The following is a 17,474-nucleotide window of genomic DNA, read 5'->3' as shown; positions in this document are numbered from 1 at the left end:
CTTTCCATCACAGGCAGTGTGAATTTTACTCAGTCTGTGAGCAGTCATACACCATTGAGTGGTTCGTAATGATTTCCTCACAAAGAGACTGTGCTGGTTCCCAAGTTTAAAAAATAAAAATTCCTTATTCTTGTTAAGAAATTGGTCTCCCTGTTATTTTTATCCCTTTTCTCTTAGCGTTGGTACCCAAATGTGATTCCGAAGTACTCAGAAAGAATGTATTGTTGCACACCACCCCAGTCTCCAAGCAGTGTTCTAGGTGCTTACCCCGGGTTCGGTTTCCTTGGAATGAGGGACAGTGGAGAATGCGGTGTCTTTACAATATATGGTTTATTAACACATATACACAACCTGAGCCTACGATGGAGGGGCTCACAGCATTAACATCCCAGAAGGTCTTGCTTCTCTCATAGCCATAGCATTGGATTCATGCAGAAATCAAGCAAGGCTCTCTCTAGTAGTTGCTGCCTGCTTCTAGCCCAGCTCTCTCACACACCTCAACTCTGGCTTTTGTCCTCCTAACTACAGACAACATAGTTGTCTGGCACAGAGCAGCTTCTTTTTTATATACTAAACAACCCATATTTAGGTCCATTACCAAAAAGCTGACCTGGCTATTCCAACAATGGAATCCTTCCTTAGATTTTAACTTTTGCTAGATCCAAGGAGCCCTCCACTCCAACACATTACAATACATTTTAGCCAGAACCTCCTTCATAATTTCTTTTTTTAATAAATTATTTCTTTGAAACTTAACAGTATTCCCATCACCTTTTCCTTCTTAGTTGTCTGCACTGAAACCATTGTGGAGTTAGACACATTTGGGTTATTTCCACCATTGTTTTGCAGTAACCATTGTTAACAATTTCTTTTTATATATACAATTACACAATTATTTATCCAATGAGATATTTGGCCTCAAATCTTAAAATATTTGTTAAACATAAAAGATGTAAGCAAGGATATATTAGATGTTAACATTATTTTCAAGCTATTCCAAACACCTAAGGCTGCTTCTATACAAAGATTATATTTTACCAAATATTTGTTGTCCTTTTCTCTCTACTGTACTATGGAAAAAAATTTACACAGCTCTGCTCTTCTTTACAATGTGGAGTACCTTTGAAACACTGAAACATAATATAGTACATGGATCATTGTAGAGAGCTTTAACATAATCTTGAAATAGCTTGCCAATCTGTCATTTCTCTGACAGAGAATATAAGTGCTTTCATTCTATACAATCAAATGCTTTTTTGAAAAACAAAGGTGTTTCAATTTTAATTTGGCATCTTTTGTTGATCAAATTCAACACTCTTTTTTGTACATAGTAAATGACTCATAATAAAACCTGTCTGGTCTGGGTGGATATTTGTAGTTATAATTCTATTTAGCCTCCATGTATCCATTGTATCAAGAATATTATAATTTTAATTTAATAAAGATACTGGTCCATAAGATGCAGGTAACATTGCATCTTTTCCTTTCTTATAAATTAATGCTATTTTTTCACTTTTTCAAGTTCTGGCATATACTTAGTTATTCTATATTCTCTAAATAAGTTATTTAATAATCTCATGAAGTTATCTGAGAAAGTTGTATAAAATTCTGCAGGTAATCCATCCAGACCAGCTGTATTCTTATTTGTAAGAGATCTTATAGTGTCATGAGTTTATTCAGTGCTGATATCTTCAGTCAATGTTGGAAATGAAGTTTTATTTCACCAGTTATATATATATCTCCCTCTGGTTATGTTGATTGGTATAGTTTATTGGGGGGGATACTCTCTCTCAGTTAGTCTATTTTGTTCTAAAATAACATATGGAATCCATTTTTTATCTCGACCCTTGATAGTTTACATGCTAACGGCTTATCAGCTTTGTTTTCTTTTTCAAAATATTTATATTGAGTAAAATTATATATTTACTCATTATTTTATATTGAGTAAAATTCAACATTCTGCTTCGTAAACATTCTGCAGGTCTAACAAATTTCCATAGTTCTCAAGTCTGCACATGTACTATCTCATATTGTAACTTTATGCTATTGTTCTAAATTCTTTATCTTCTTTAATTTAGAATGCTGATAATTTGACATATTTATTTTTAAAAAACCTATTACAAAGCTTTTGCTGTATGCTGAATTATTTTCCAATTTCTTCACTTGTGACATTAGGTTGGAAAAATGATTGCAAATGATTCTGTATTTTCTGGACAGTCATATGATTGCTGTTATCCAAGCCATTGCTTCCAGTCACACATACAATGTATACCTCTTAAAATGTTTATTAGATGTTTTCTTTCTTTTAAGTTAAGTGGTCTAGAAATTTTCTAAAGAAGATAAGAAAATAAAATACATATGTTCACAGGGATTTAGATGTGTATATGTATAAACTCTTTATGCTCCATTTTTACTTTAACTGGACTTGAGCTAAAATCTGCTTTAAATGGTCCAAAAATCCTAAGAACAATATGATAAAAGGAGCAATGAGTGCTTATAATGTTATGAAAATGTGTTAATTACTTTCTTCTGCTTTGATCTGTAAGATTGGGCTGACTGACTGTTCTGAGAGCTTGCCCGATCAAGCAAAAATATCAAAGTTCATCCCAATGATATTTTTGAATAGTGCCTTAAAATCATGTTTTTCCTTGTAAAATATGTGGCATGTTCAGACTCTGTGACACTGGGGATTGTACTGGCACTCATTCGGCAATGCTCCATAATTCAATCATGGCTTCACCACACCTGAATAATTCAGCCATCTTAACCTCTTGCCAATAAAAACTTCTTAGCACACCAAAGTATCATTTATTTTGCATTACACCCTCAGGCAGTATTCTGTAGTTTCAAATTGTAATTGCTCTTTTTTGTTTGAGTTCAAGTGTTAAGTCAGCTTTTCAGTAAAATAATCAATCTTCCTCCCATTGAAGAGAAGAGAGAAGGATTCTGACACATCTTTTAATAAAAGCATTGGTTGATCATCAATTATTAAAACAAAACATAAAGTCCAAGCCATTTTGGTATCTAGTTTCTGTGGAATAACCAGCCTCATATAACCATAATGCATAACTCTAATAAATGTATGAAGGGGTTAAGACCATAGAGTAAGTTGTCCTGCCAGGCTTAGCTAGGTCACTGCCCCTCACCTTGGAAGGAATGGTTGTCAAGCTCTTCGTTCTCCCAGCCATCTTTGTGCTTCTATACAAATAATTTAGAAGCAACTTTGGAATCTAAGTTTTACTGCCTTCTAAGTTGAAGCAACTTAGAAGGAGGCATTTTAAAGCTCTAACAGCCTATATTTCCTATATTTTGTGATTCAGTATATATGGGCCAAATCTCCTCTGTTAGCTAGCAAGGCTGCTCTTACGCCTTAATAACTGTTGATATACAGTTGTACCTTGGTTTTCGAACAGCTTAGTTCTCAAACGTTTTGGCTCCCAAACGCTGCAAACCTGGAAGTGAGTGTACCAGTTTGTGAACTATTTTTGGAAGCCAAACATCCGACGGGGTTTCCACAGGTTCTGATTGGCTTCCTGCAGCCAATCAGAAGCCGCACTTTGGTTTCCAAACATTTTGGAAGTTGAAAGGACTTCTGGAACAGATTCCGTTCGACTTTCAATGTACGACTGTATACCATTGTTGTACTGTGAATTTCGAATCTATGGACTGCAATAAAGCTCTGTGGTTTTTTTTGTGTGTGTGTGATTTTAAATCTCTGCTGGGATTTTCCCACCAAGTAATATCTAGTCATCCAGGAATTCTTTTATATACTTATTTATCCTTCTACCAAAAATTCCAACACCAACAATTTTCTGGTCCCTGTGCATTTGGGGGGGAAGGGGGAGGTGAATGCCAATGGAATTAAGACTTATTAAAAAATACAGGTTTTTTTGTTGTGTGCACAGTCCAAGGAGCTCACATGCAGGAGGCAGAAGCTGCTGGGCATGCAGCAATGTATCAGGTCATAGGTAGTAGAGCAATGTCACGGCCAGCATTACTCACTGTAACCTATAGCAGTGTAATGTCTGTCAGGAACAGAAGTAAGCGCACCATCAAGGTTGTGGGTTAGAAATGGGCTGGCATTCTCTCCTTTCTTCTCTCTGTCTCCTTTCTTGCTTGTCACTAGGGATGGAAGAATCTGTTAATTTTGGTTCTCTTGGTTTCTCATTTTTCCAGTCTGAAATTCAGTTCTCCACATTTCTGCAGTAGTTTTCCTGGTAGCATCTGTGGCAGTGTGAGGATATCCATATAACACATCTGTGGGTTTTGGTTTTTTTAAATCCTCATAAATTCTTCAATATTTTAGAGCAAATTTCTCCTAATAAACAATTCTGTGATCATGTTTTTACTAATGTACACATTTTTGCAGCAATTTGTCCCAATAAGATGCATTTTTGTATGTTACTTTCATTTTTATGCATTTTCCCCCAATCGATGCATTGTTTACAAAAAAAAAATGAATTTTGAAATGTGGCTATATGTCAGTTCTAATGTTGCTTTCGAAAGTGCAAATATAATAGATTTGGCTTTAAAGGTGAACTGAATCAAATTTATCCCCCGTTCCTACTTGAGGGAAGCCTCTGAAGGATTGTTCTCACCACCCAGTTGGCATTAATGAAAAGCAGGCAAGGGAAGAAAACAGGAAGAAAAGCAGAAATAGGATAAGACCTTCCTCTTTCCCACCCCTTTTACTCACCCATATATGGAACTTCCATGTGCAGAAAACAGCAGAATTGTGCTGGAAACCGTTGGTCACACAGATGATTATGGCGATCAATATATAGGAATGTTATGCAGCAATCAGGCCCTTCTCTCTCATCAGTTTGCCATTGCTCGCCTTTACCTTCACTGCTCATGCAAAGAATTGCAACTGGCACCAACGTTGCAATCCTTTTAGCGCCGGGTTAAGACTTTATTTGCTCAGGCATTTTAGAGAGCATGGTTTGTTGGAATTGCTGTACTCTTGTCTCAAGTGCTATGGTTTTTAGTTTGTCTCACATCTTATCATAAATATACACTTTATGTTTTCATTGTATTTATATCGTTGGTGAATAATTTTATTCACACTTTTGTACCCTGCCCTGAAACTTTCTGATGAAGGGTCATTAAGAAATATTTTTAACAAATAATATGAAAAAAGCAAACTTGTACAAAGAAACAACAACCTGCATGGGCCGGCATGTCGGAAAGGTTCCCCTTCAGCAACAGGCACTCAGTTCCCAAGCAAGCCTTACACACAGCAAGCACAAGAAAGACCAGCACACTGCCTGCCTGCCTGCCCGGCCTCTCACTTGTCTCCATTTCCTACAGCAAGTGTTGGCGGACTGGCTGGCTGGCAGGGGCGTAGGAAGATAGGGGTGGTGGGGGTGGGGCGCCCCGGGCGGTGCGATCCCAGGGGTGCCATCGCGGCTGCCCGCCCCACCCCCAAAGGCACGCCCCACCCCTGCACACGGCGCCCCCGCCCCCAAAACATGCATCCCGCCCCTGCACGCAGCACGCCGCGCCTCCAAAATGCATGCTGCGTCCCCCCAGAACATGCGCCACGTCCCTGGGGGCAGTGCGCCTGCTCTCCGCCCCCGGAAGCGGAGCATGAAGCTCCGCCGCTGCTGGCTGGGCTCCCTCGCCCACTTGCTTGCTTACTCCAAGGCCACCTCAGCTCCTGGCAACCAGCACCCCCTGGCCAACACCAGAGGCACCATTCGCCTGCGGAGCTTGTAGCCTTGGCTGCTGCAACAATCAGCTGTGCAAGCCTTTGGGAGGCAGAGACGTGAGGAGGGAGGGAAGGAAAGAGGGACAGAGGCTAGTGTTGCCCATGGCTGTTGTTGTTTAGTCGTTTAGTCGTGTCCGGCTCTTCGTGACCCCATGGACCATACCACGCCAAGCACTCCTGTCTTCCACTGCCTCCCGCAGTTTGGTCAAACTCATGTTGCCCATGGCACCCCTGACCAATATTCAAGGCACCCCAGGGTGCCATGGAACACTGGTTGAAAGCCACTGATGTAGGCGAGATGAGCGAGATGAACAATGGTCTGACTCTATATAAGGCAGCTTCCTACATTCCTATGAATTGCTGTATTTGGGGCTTCAGCTCAGGGCAGAGGAAACCAGCAGAATTCAGCAAGTGGTGTCTTTGCGTTAGTGAAGATGCTTTTTGCTCTTGTGGAGAGATCCAAGCCAAGGTTGGTCAGTTTGAGGATGGTTGTTAAGCAGGGTTGGGATGGGGCAGGCCCAGCCAGGTCAATCCATTTTGATACTCAAGGGGAGTCAAGAGAGAAATCTAAATAGCAATCCCAACTGCCCTGAGGGCAGCTTCTGAAAGATTTTATCTGCTGCCAAATCTACCACTTCAGGCAACCAACTCATCTTGTCTCATAGTAAAACTGCTTCTGAATACAATACTCCTCATTAGCCACATTTCAGTGGACATTCCTCCTGCTCATTCTACAGATATGCCAGAGGGAGTTGGGTCTGATACTGGAACCCACTCTCTGTGCATAACTTGACACTAGCACAGCAGATATGACACTGATTATTGCCAGATCTTCAGCTCACACCATGTTTAACATTAAAAAGAAGTAAAATAAAATAACATACAAAAGACCTAAAATATACCCCGCATAAATTCTGTCACTCTCCAAAGCATTTGGTTATCCAAGTGCACTGTGTGTCCACCATGTACATCAGTTTCAATGTGTAACATTTATGAAAAGAAATCCTAGTAGACTTGCAATTTGTGGATTTCTTTTTATACATGTCCATAGAGTATTCTGTATTTATCCTCCCAAGTCACCAAGAGTTACACATCAAAGAGCGTGTTTGCATTTCTATAATAGATAACAGCACTGACTCAGGCTCCAGGGTTTGTACAAACTATAAACTGAATTAACAATCTCACATTTGTATACTATAAAGATTAGGCTAGGAGGGGAGAAGAAAACCTTGCTGCAGGTGTGAACTAAACCTTCCCAGTGCCACATTCTTTACCATTACTGTACAATGGAAATCCAAGTGGGCAACATATTACCGTACTTTAGTGTGCAACAATTTTCCAATCTCCTTCAAGAGCTAAAGAGTCATCCTAGATCTCAGGCTTCCATTATCAGAACTTCAAGTAGCCCAGATTTCATTATTTCATTGGCTATCTCTGTTGCCAACTTCACTAAAGCTACGTACAGGAACTTCATGCAACTTACTTGCCATGGCATAGGGCATATGAAGAAGGGCCTCAGAGGATGATCTCAGAGTCTGGGTAGGTTCATATGCAGAGAGATGGCCCTTGAGGTATTGCAGTCCTGAGATGTTTAAGGCTTTATAGGTCAAAACTAGCACTTTGAATTGGGCCTGGAAACTAATTGGCAGTCAGTGCAGTCTAGCCAGGATCGGTGTAATGTGCTCAAACCATCTTTCCCCACTGGGCAACTTGGCGACAGAATTCTACAGTAGCTGAAGTTTCCAAACTGTCTTCAGAGGCAGTTAACACTCTAACACATTAAAGTAATCTAACCTAGAGGTTACCAGAACATAGACAACAGAAGTTAGACTATCCCTATCCAGATAGGATGTAACTGGGCCATCAGCCAAACTGGTCACCTTCGTAGATGACTGACTCTGGGAACTGGACAGGGGGACTGTGTGCTTGTTGGTTCTGCTAGACCTCTTGGTGGCTTTCAATACCATTGATCATGGTATCCTTCTGTGTCACCTTGTTGGGATGGGACTTGGAGGCACTGTTCCATCCTGGAGGGGCAAACCCAGAAGGTAGTGCAGGAAGACTCCTCTTTGACGTCTTGATCATTGGCCTGTGTGGTCCCTCAGGTTCTTTTCTGTCCCCCATGCTATTTACCATTTACATGAATCTGCTAGGAGAAGTTGTCCGAAGTTTGATGGTTTGGTGTCACCACCAGCATGCTGATGACACCCATCTCTATTTCTCTCTTCCACCTAAATCCAATGAAGCTGTCTTGGTTCTAAACCAGTGTCTGTCATCAGTAATGGACTGGATAAGAATGAACAAACTGAAACTTAATCCAGACAAGGCAGAGGTGTTCTTGGTCAGTCACAAGGGAGAACAGGGAATAGGGGCTCAGCCTGCACTGGATGGGGTAACACTTCCCCTGAAGAACACAGGTTCACAGTTTGGGCATACTCCTGAACTCAGCCCAGAGTAACAGATGTCCAGGTCTCTGGGGTGGCCAGGAGTGCATTTGCACAGTTAGAGCTGCTGTGCCAGCTTCATGCATTCCTCAAGATGCTTGATTTAGCCACAGTGACACATGCCTTAGTCACATCCCTTTTGGATTGTGGTCTCTTCATGGAACTGCCTTTGGAAAGTGCTCAGAAATGTCAACTGGCTCCAAGAGCCACAGTCAGGTCATTGATTGGGGCTGGTTATAGGGAGCATATGAGTCCCTTGCTAGAAGAACTCCACTGGCTACCTGTCTGGTTCTGGGCACAATTCAAAGTGCTGGTTATCACCTGTAATGCCCTACACAACATAGATCCAAACTATCTGAAAGACTCTATAGCCTCATACAAACCTGCCTAGGTTTTCAGATCTTCAAGGGAGGACCTTGCTCTCAGTCCCACCCCTCTCACAGGCACACTTGGTGGGGACATGGGAGAGGACCTTCTTGATTACTGTTCCCGGATTTTGGAATTCCCTCCCTAGAGAAGCCAGGCAGGCTCCTGCCTTGTTCTTCTTCTTGTGAATACTTTCTTGTTCCAGGTGAATACTTTCTTGTTCCAACTGACCTTTGGGAATTGACAACTTTTAATGAAAGGGCAGGTGCCATGCTGTTCTTTTGCATGTTTTAAGCTGTGTGTGTGTGTGTGTGTGTGTGTGTGTGTGTGTGTGAGAGAGAGAGAGAGAGAGAGAGAGAGAGAGAGAGAGAGAGAGAGAGAGAGAGAGAGAGAGAGATTTTGATTTTATCAATGTTTAATTGTATTTTGATTTTTCTGCCCCCCCCTTTTTTTAGCTATTATTGTTTTTCACTGTAAATTGCTTTGAGCCCTGTTAGGGGGGAAGGTGGGATATAACCTAAATAAGTAACAACAGCAGCAGCAGCAACAACAACAACAACAGAAAGCATGCTAAAAGTGCCGTAGGAATGCCTGGTGAGAAAATACCAATAAAACCATTGTAGGTTTTTGTGAATCTAAACTACATTGCAATGCAACCTGAATTAAAGAATTCACCATTCATAGTTCCCAGTGGAGAGTCTAGCAATTACTGTGTAGCTTATTAAACCACAATACTTGCAACAGTTAAAAGCTGTGGCACTTTAGTCTGCAGTTCCTTTGTTTTAAATGCTCTTCTCGCTAATGATAGAACTCTTCTGATGCAAAGCTATCTAAAGAAATGTGACATCTCTAGCTGGGTGAAAACAAGGGCTTGCAAGAGGAAATTTTTTATTGGGGTCTCATGCTCTGTGGTAATGAAGATTGTGATGGCTGCTTTACTCAGGGCTTCTCTGCTGAACACTACTGTCCACCCCCTCCATTTTGGAATGGCCACCAGGGTGGCAGCTTGCCTAGGGCTCCTTGAACCTGGTGCCAGCCCTACTTGAGGCAGCTACCACATTTCACCTAATAGTATGTGCCTATATCCAAAAGAAGGCTGAATTCGACACAGACATCAATTTAGATTTCCTTGCTCTTGCTGTTTGCGCTTTACAGTCTCTGTTTTAGTCCTCATTTAGCTGTCTGCTTCTTGAGTACTGCCAGACTCCACAAAGAAGGCATCATGGCACAGAGATAAGACATCTTCTAAAACAATACGACAAACCTTTACTCAAGACAACACATTTCTCTAGTTCTGGCTTCCACCCACATTTATAAGTTCCTATCATTTACAAACCGTTTGTACCTGTCTTGAGACATTAGTTTCAGTTACTTCCAGTGGGAGGTTGAAAGGATTATTCATCTCCAAAATAAAACAGTATTTTCATCAGTGTTTCATGATGACCAAGAAACGTTTACTCCATACTCAATGCACAATTTTATTATTGCAAACCACTCACAAACTGGCTCTGCCCTTTGCCAATGTGCAGTGGATCAGAAAAAAAAGGTCAGAACACCACAAGTGAATGGGCAAAGACCATAAACCTAGAACAAACATGCATATTCTGTCCTGTTGCATTGCATTAGTGACTTGCTTGATAACTGCAAGTCTTGCATTTTTTCATGCCTATGGAAAGTTATTCATTTGTCTCTTCCTCTTGCTGGGAATTGCCGTGTTACTTATGGTGCAAAGCCGTTCAGGAGAAGAGAACAGGCAGGCAGTATTTCACAGATGTCCCGCATCTGTGCAACTCGGTCAGCCTGCTTCCTTCTCTTACGGTAAAAAGATTTACAGCGCGCACACACACACACACACACACACACAAACAGTAATAGAATTAGAGCAAAATGTCACTACTCATTGTTTCTTATGCACACATCAGTACACAAGCACATATACTGTATACATTTGCACTGTACTTGACATCTTAACTGTGCTTTTTTCAATGGTTCCCCAAAAGCAGATTACTCTTCTCCATTTTAGAGACTGAGAACTGAGGCTGCAATCCTATACACATGGTTAACCTGAGAGTAAATACCATTGAACTTAATGGGACTTATTTCTGAGTTAATTTGGATAAGAGGCTGGTGGGCTGGTTAAAAGACAAATCCTAATCCACTGAACCAAACTGATCTCACCATTAGGGCTTTGCTTGATACTTATGCCTGGGGGCAAGGCAGGAATAAATAAGGTGACTTGTGCCACCAAGGACAGTGTGTGTGTGTGTGTGTGTGTGTGTGTGTGTGTGTGTGTATTCTGGAACAGTATTAATGAAACTTCTAAAGACATGCCCTATTGAAATGACTTCCTATCATTGCGTCATGTATTTTCAGATTATCAATCACCCAAATGGGGCAGTGCCTTTCTTTGTGCTAAGTGACCCACTGATGAGCCTATGTGTTGAACCATCTTCCTCATTATCAAAGTTCAGACTAGTTTCAGGGAAAATCAAAGAGCTTCATGTTCGTCTGCTTCTTGTTTGAGATACTGCCTGTCACCTCTAGGTCACAGGTTCGAATCTGGCCCATGTCAGTGGTGACAGAAAGCTCTTACCATCTGCTGACAGCTCAGTGCCCTGTGTGAAATGAGCTGGAGGGCTGGGGGTTGTTTCTGTGAAAGTGGTGTTACAATCACACCCAGAAACACCAGTTGGTACTTTTTGATGCTAGGCTCACCTAAAGGGGCCAATTTTAACCTCTGGAGCTGACCTTTGCAAGGTAATATTGAAAATTACCTATGAATGCAAGGCATTTGTATTATCACTGCAAACTCTCTGCAGACATATGTAGTATTTAAATAGGGAGAAACAACAGAAATAGAGAGGAGATATTGCTCCTTGCCACTGATACAATCTCATGCTGCAGCAGACAATACGTCTTAGCCATTGTGAAACTGGAAGCAATTAACATAAGCATTCAATCAGATTTAAAAACCAAACCCAAACTTATAAAAAGAGATGGTTGCACTGGGCTTATATGATGTTACATAAAGCAATTGTTATACCATGTTTTCCAGTTTTCTTACAGTTTTCATCACTTTTCTTACTGCAGAAAGTTTTTCTTTTCTTTTTTTTTCTTTTTTTTTTCTTTTCTTGGAAGCAGGTTTGGTGTGCACTGCGCAAGAATGTCAAATCCACTACCTGAGCAACCTGAATTTGCTGGTATGTATGGTAGCTGAATCTCACTTACAAAGCACTGATAGCCTGGAAGCAGCTTGCATCGTGGTCACTCATTCACATGATACAAGTCTTCTACATAAGTGCACTCCTGAAATAATTGGAATGCACCTATGTAGAAAACAGTATTGTGTGAAAGCATCCACAGTGAGCAAACCCTCAAGGAACTAGCCCCAAGTTTGCAATCCTTTGCCAATGTACTGAAGACTAAGCCCTAGAAATCTCAGGGGACACATAGGATTGGGCTGCAAGACATTTTTAGTGCTCCTATGATAAGGCTGAGCAACATATTTGAATATTTTAGCTGTTCCTCTGGCGCAATGCTAATTGACCTACAACCAAATTTGTACAGTGCTTAAGTTGCCCGTAATAATTAGGGCCTAGAGAATCTGAGTTCTTGCCACAAGCATTTCTGATCTCTAAGCCCTTGCTTCTTGCACAGTACAATCCTATGCATGTTTATGGCAAGCAAACTTTCTCTAGTAAGCACAGGATTGCAGCTTTAATAACCAAAGGCATTGGGTAAAAGGCATGACCTTTTTATGCTTGGAGCAATTTCTCTCTTGCTTATATTTTTGCTGGAGAATGCTGGTACTGGAGAAACATTCCTCTTCTGGGAAAGCAGTTAAACTTTTAGCCCTTTCCACCCCTTTGGGTGCAATGCACAAACAGCTGCCCTTTGGTGACACTTGCCCCTTTCCAGCAGTACCATTGCAGGCTGCCAAGCCCTGACAAGTTCCAGGCATATCAGGGTGGGGGTATACGACACAACACCACCGCTGCTATTCGTAACTGACCAGAGCAGTCACAACAACATCTTGGTCAAATGTTGCAGGCCCAGTATTCCCGGTTTCTCCTGGACCAGGCATCCTGCACACAAAACATCTGGCTGGAAGCTGTTAGGAGTGCTTTGTCTGGTTACAGCAGCCTCAACGGAAGGTGAACAGCTGTTTAAACCATGCATTAAGCACTCTTATTGATTTAATCTTGCGACCCCCCCCCCCACTCAATAGCTTCACTGGTCCCCATGATATTAAGGTAAGTGTAGTCCCTGTGAGGATTTATATGCTGCCCAATCTTGACTTAAACTGTACAGCGTGCAATCTTTTCACACTTTGTGAGACAATTCTTTGTAGCTATGTGCTCTTGCTAGAATGCAGCGTATCTCAGCCAACTTTTTAAGTGCTAGAAATTAACAAGGCCTGGATAGTGCTATTAAGCTTTGCTTTAAGCACTGTATATTCCTGCGCATAAGACTACTTTTTAACCCAGGAAAATCTTCTCAAAAGTCGGGGGTCGTCTTATACGCTGGGTCATATTTCTTATACGGCGAGTCTATCCCAAACTCTATATTTTAACTGGAAACGCTGGGGGTCGTCTTATACACCCAGTTGTCTTATACGCTGGAATATACAGTATATCGGCTGGCCACTTTCGGTAGACAGAATTCTGAAGCAGTGATGAAAATAGATTTCAACTGCCACAACATATATTAGCTTTTTGAGCTCAAACATGGCCTACACAGCATGCTTATTCATACACGAATACAATGGCTTTAATACCTGTCACAGTGGCCGGAGTAGGCTACTTCAGAGCAACGACGCTACGCAGCTCTGCATTTTATTCTTTTATTGGTGCTGCGTATTTACAGTGCTAAAGTCATTGCTATTTACACAGAGTGATGTGTTCAGTCGGTATCAGAACCTCCGAATGACTTTTGGCGCGTCTTTCCCCAGCACAAAAGCCTCGGAAGACCCATCCTCTTGCCCCTCCTCTTTCTGCGTAATTCTGGCGTTGGAGGGATGGGTCTCCCCCCCTTACTTGCCCCTTCCTGTCCCACCTGGGACCCTGGCTCCGCTACCTTGCCTGAGCCTCGGACCCGACTTCCTGCTTCCCCACTGGAATCAGAGCTCCCTCTGCTTTCCCCTGTGGTCAGTGCTGGGCTTGAACTCAGGAGGGGAGGGACTTCGCGATATCCCCTGTCCCTCACATCCACCCCCCTTCCAAGCTCCCCTTCTCCCCTCCCCAGGTCCCCCCCCGGTGTCGGTGACGACTGGAAACCTAGGAACTCAGTGCTTTCCGAGCCCGTTGGGGTGAACACCTCCGCCCAGTCCTGCGAGGCCCCCCCTTCCGCCTGGGAGGACTGGAATCCCAAAAAGTCCGTGGCGTCTGAGCTGGTGGGGGTAAAAATGTGCTGCCAATCTGCTTCTGCCTCTGACTGGGTGGATCTTGGTGACACCCATACCTCGTCTTCCGATTCCTCAAACTCCGCCTCCCAGCGCCATGGTGAGCTGCTCTCCCGTGCCTCCTCCTCCTCCCCCTCCCTTTCCATGTGCCAGGGCTTGGGTCTGTGGGGAAAGAGGGCGTGAAATTCTTCCACCAAGAATTCCTCCTGTATCTGAGTGGCGGGGACCCATTCATTCTGGGAGGGCGGAGCGTCCTCCCATGCCATGAGGTACTCCAGGCCCCCCACCCCCCTCCGTGAATCAAGGATGGCCGTGGCTTCATTGAGTTGCTCCCTGCCTCAATGGTTGCCACGTGCAGAGGAAAATCTAACTGCAAAAGCTGGATTTGGTGCTCTTCTGCAAAGCTTCTTGAGAAGAAGTTGGCGGACGCCCCACTGTCAATTAGGGCGAGGACTGTCAGTGGATAGCCATTTGGGAGCGTCAGCGTGACTTCTAGAACCACTCCTGCTCTGGGAGGGGTGGGCTGGCTCTGCTCCTCTCTGTGCGGGTGGGTGGGCTGGGGCTGTTGTCTGCTGACTGTGCCTGGCTGCTGCCCCTTGTCTCCTGCAGCCAGGCTTTCCCGTTTCCCTGCTGTGGTGCTGCGTCAGTGGGGGAGGGCACCACCGTTCCCGCCTTTCCTTGCCACTCCCTGCGATGTGGGCAGTCTCTGACGAGATGCTGGGGTGAGTTGCAGAGAAAGCAAGTCCCGCCCCTTCCCTCCTTGCGTCTTGGCGCCGCTGGGGTTTGAAAAGCCCGCGCGCGCGCGCTATCAATCTGCATGGGCTCCTGGTCCTGGCTGGCTCCAGGCGTGGCTTGAAAGGGTTGTTGAGGGAGTGGCTTCTCTTGCGACCGTGGGAACCAAGCCCGCTTTGCGCGCGTCGCTTGCTTGTCGTTCCACCGGGATTCCTGTCTCACCCCCACCGCCAGAGCCGCTTTGCTCAGCTGATCCATAGTACTGGGCTTTGGACCTCTCGAGAGTTCATCCTTCACCTCCTCGTGCAAACCCAAGTAAAACGCAGCTTGCATAGGAGGCGACTCCAAAACCCACCCCAGTCTGTGCACCAGCATGGTGAATTTCGCCCAATATGCGCGAACTGTCATATTTCCTTGGCGTAAATTATGCAGTTCCTCCTTAGTCTGGTCCAAATGACTATCGGACGAATACATCGTCCTCAAACCTTCTAGAAATTGTTGGACATTTTTCATGCAAGGATTCTTGGTTGCGATTAACGGTCTTAGCCACTCCCTGGCTGCTCCGGTCAGATGTTCCACAATAAACGCTACTCTGTGCTCATCATCGGGGAACTCATTCTGGTGCAGCTCAAGAGCATACACGATCTCAGTCTCAAAGCCATGATATTCCCTCGGGTCTCCATTGAACTTGCTTACAAGGGTCCCTGCTCTCCTTCCTGGCAGCACTTGGACTTGGGGAGCCCCTCCCGCCTTGTCTTTCTCTGCATCTAGCTTGCTTTGGAGGTCTACCGCCACCGCCCTTAATTGCTGCTCTCTTTCCTGAAGCGCTCTCACCTGTTCCACAAGTTGTAGCCGTTCTTCCTGGACCTTCTTAGTCTCTTCTTTTGCTGCCTTTAATTCTCCCTGTGCCTGCAGATGCAGCTTCTGCAGCTCCTCTTGCGCTTGTTCAGCGAGCTGCCGCCATTTCTCCGCCTCTGGCACGCTCATCCCGGCAACTCCAAAGTAGCCCAAAAAAGATTCGGAGGTTGCTGTCACAGTGGCCGGAGTAGGCTACTTCAGAGCAACGACGCTACGCAGCTCTGCATTTTATTCTTTTATTGGTGCTGCGTATTTACAGTGCTAAAGTCATTGCTATTTACACAGAGTGATGTGTTCAGTCGGTATCAGAACCTCCGAATGACTTTTGGCGCGTCTTTCCCCAGCACAAAAGCCTCGGAAGACCCATCCTCTTGCCCCTCCTCTTTCTGCGTAATTCTGGCGTTGGAGGGATGGGTCTCCCCCCCTTACTTGCCCCTTCCTGTCCCACCTGGGACCCTGGCTCCGCTACCTTGCCTGAGCCTCGGACCCGACTTCCTGCTTCCCCACTGGAATCAGAGCTCCCTCTGCTTTCCCCTGTGGTCAGTGCTGGGCTTGAACTCAGGAGGGGAGGGACTTCGCGATATCCCCTGTCCCTCACAATACCTTTTCTGTGCTTGCAAATCATGTGAATCAGCTTCTTCCTTCACCTACTAAAGACCACCAGATTTGATCCTCTTGTCTCAGATTTTGAGATGACAGCAGAGGACAGAAGCATTAACTGTGCTTATACCTTGTTTATACAGAGTAGCTGCCCACCCATGAGGCAAGGTGAGCCAAGTGCCTCAGGTGGCAGGATCCACAGGGGTGGCAGATCTGGAATGTATTGCCTGCTACAGCAGTGGCAGTGGCAGCTGCCGTGTACTGCTTTGGAGGACAGATCTGCCACCTCCTTAGCAGCCTGTCCCTCATGCCACCTCTATAGTGCCTCTCGATAAAGAGGAGGCACTGTTTCTCTCCTTCCACACCCAGAGAGGAAATGGCAAGGGCCCTCTGGGGTCTCCTGGACTCCGCACCTGACCAGCCTAATTCAGAATGGGCCCCTTCCCCGCCCGCCTGCCCTTGACAGCCTTTGTTTCCCACTTCAACCATCAGACAAGGTTGGTTTTATTCTGCCTATTGTTCCGGTTGCAGATTTTCACTCCCTTGTTCCTGATGTAACTCTTCACTCCCCACTTCTTCCCAGGCAGGTAAGTGTGTGTTCCATTTTGTGGTTTGCTTCAGGTGCCAAAACATACTGGGCCGGCCCTAGTAGTGGCTTTCCTTTCCTTCTCATCTATTTGATGCTATTCACTCTTTCACACATGAAGCACAACACATCCCAAAAAGCAAGAAAAATATATACTTGGCAGGAAAAACATCCAAGCAAGAAGTCTAATTAATATATTATCACTAATCTCATTTGAGATTTGCTGGGGGGGGGGGGCAATTGAGCCACCACATAGCCAGAATACACACTGCACCTAGTAAATGAGTCATGCAAATAGTTTGCCAATAGCACAATAGAAGATTTTTCATACATCTACAGATGTACTCAAGTGATGTTTGGGGACTGGAGACAAGTTTACAGGAGAATCATGTGCTGTGCTTACTCCATTGCAGAGGCCTGCAGTTATGTAATGCAATCTTACCCATATTTACTTGGATGTAACTACCACTGTGGGACGCAGGTGGTGCTGTGGGTTAAACCAAAGGGCCTAGGGCTTGCTGATCAGAAGGTCGGAGGTTCAAATCCCTGTGACAGGGTGAGCTCCCGTTGCTCGGTCCCACCTCCTGACAACCTAGCAGTTTAAAAGCATGTCAAAGTGTAAGTAGATAAATAGGTACCACTCCAAGCAGGAAGGTAAACGGCATTTCCGTGCACTGCTCTGGATCACCAGAAGTGGCTTTGTCATGCTGGCCACATGACCCGGAAGCTGTATGCCGGCTCCCTTGGCCAATAACGCAAGATGGGTGCCACAACCCC

This window comes from Zootoca vivipara, chromosome 9 (assembly GCF_963506605.1).
Source record: "Zootoca vivipara chromosome 9, rZooViv1.1, whole genome shotgun sequence".
Classification (NCBI taxonomy): Eukaryota; Metazoa; Chordata; class Lepidosauria; order Squamata; family Lacertidae; genus Zootoca; species Zootoca vivipara.
The sequence above is the reverse complement of the archived record's forward strand: the minus strand, read 5'-3'. Positions refer to the sequence as shown.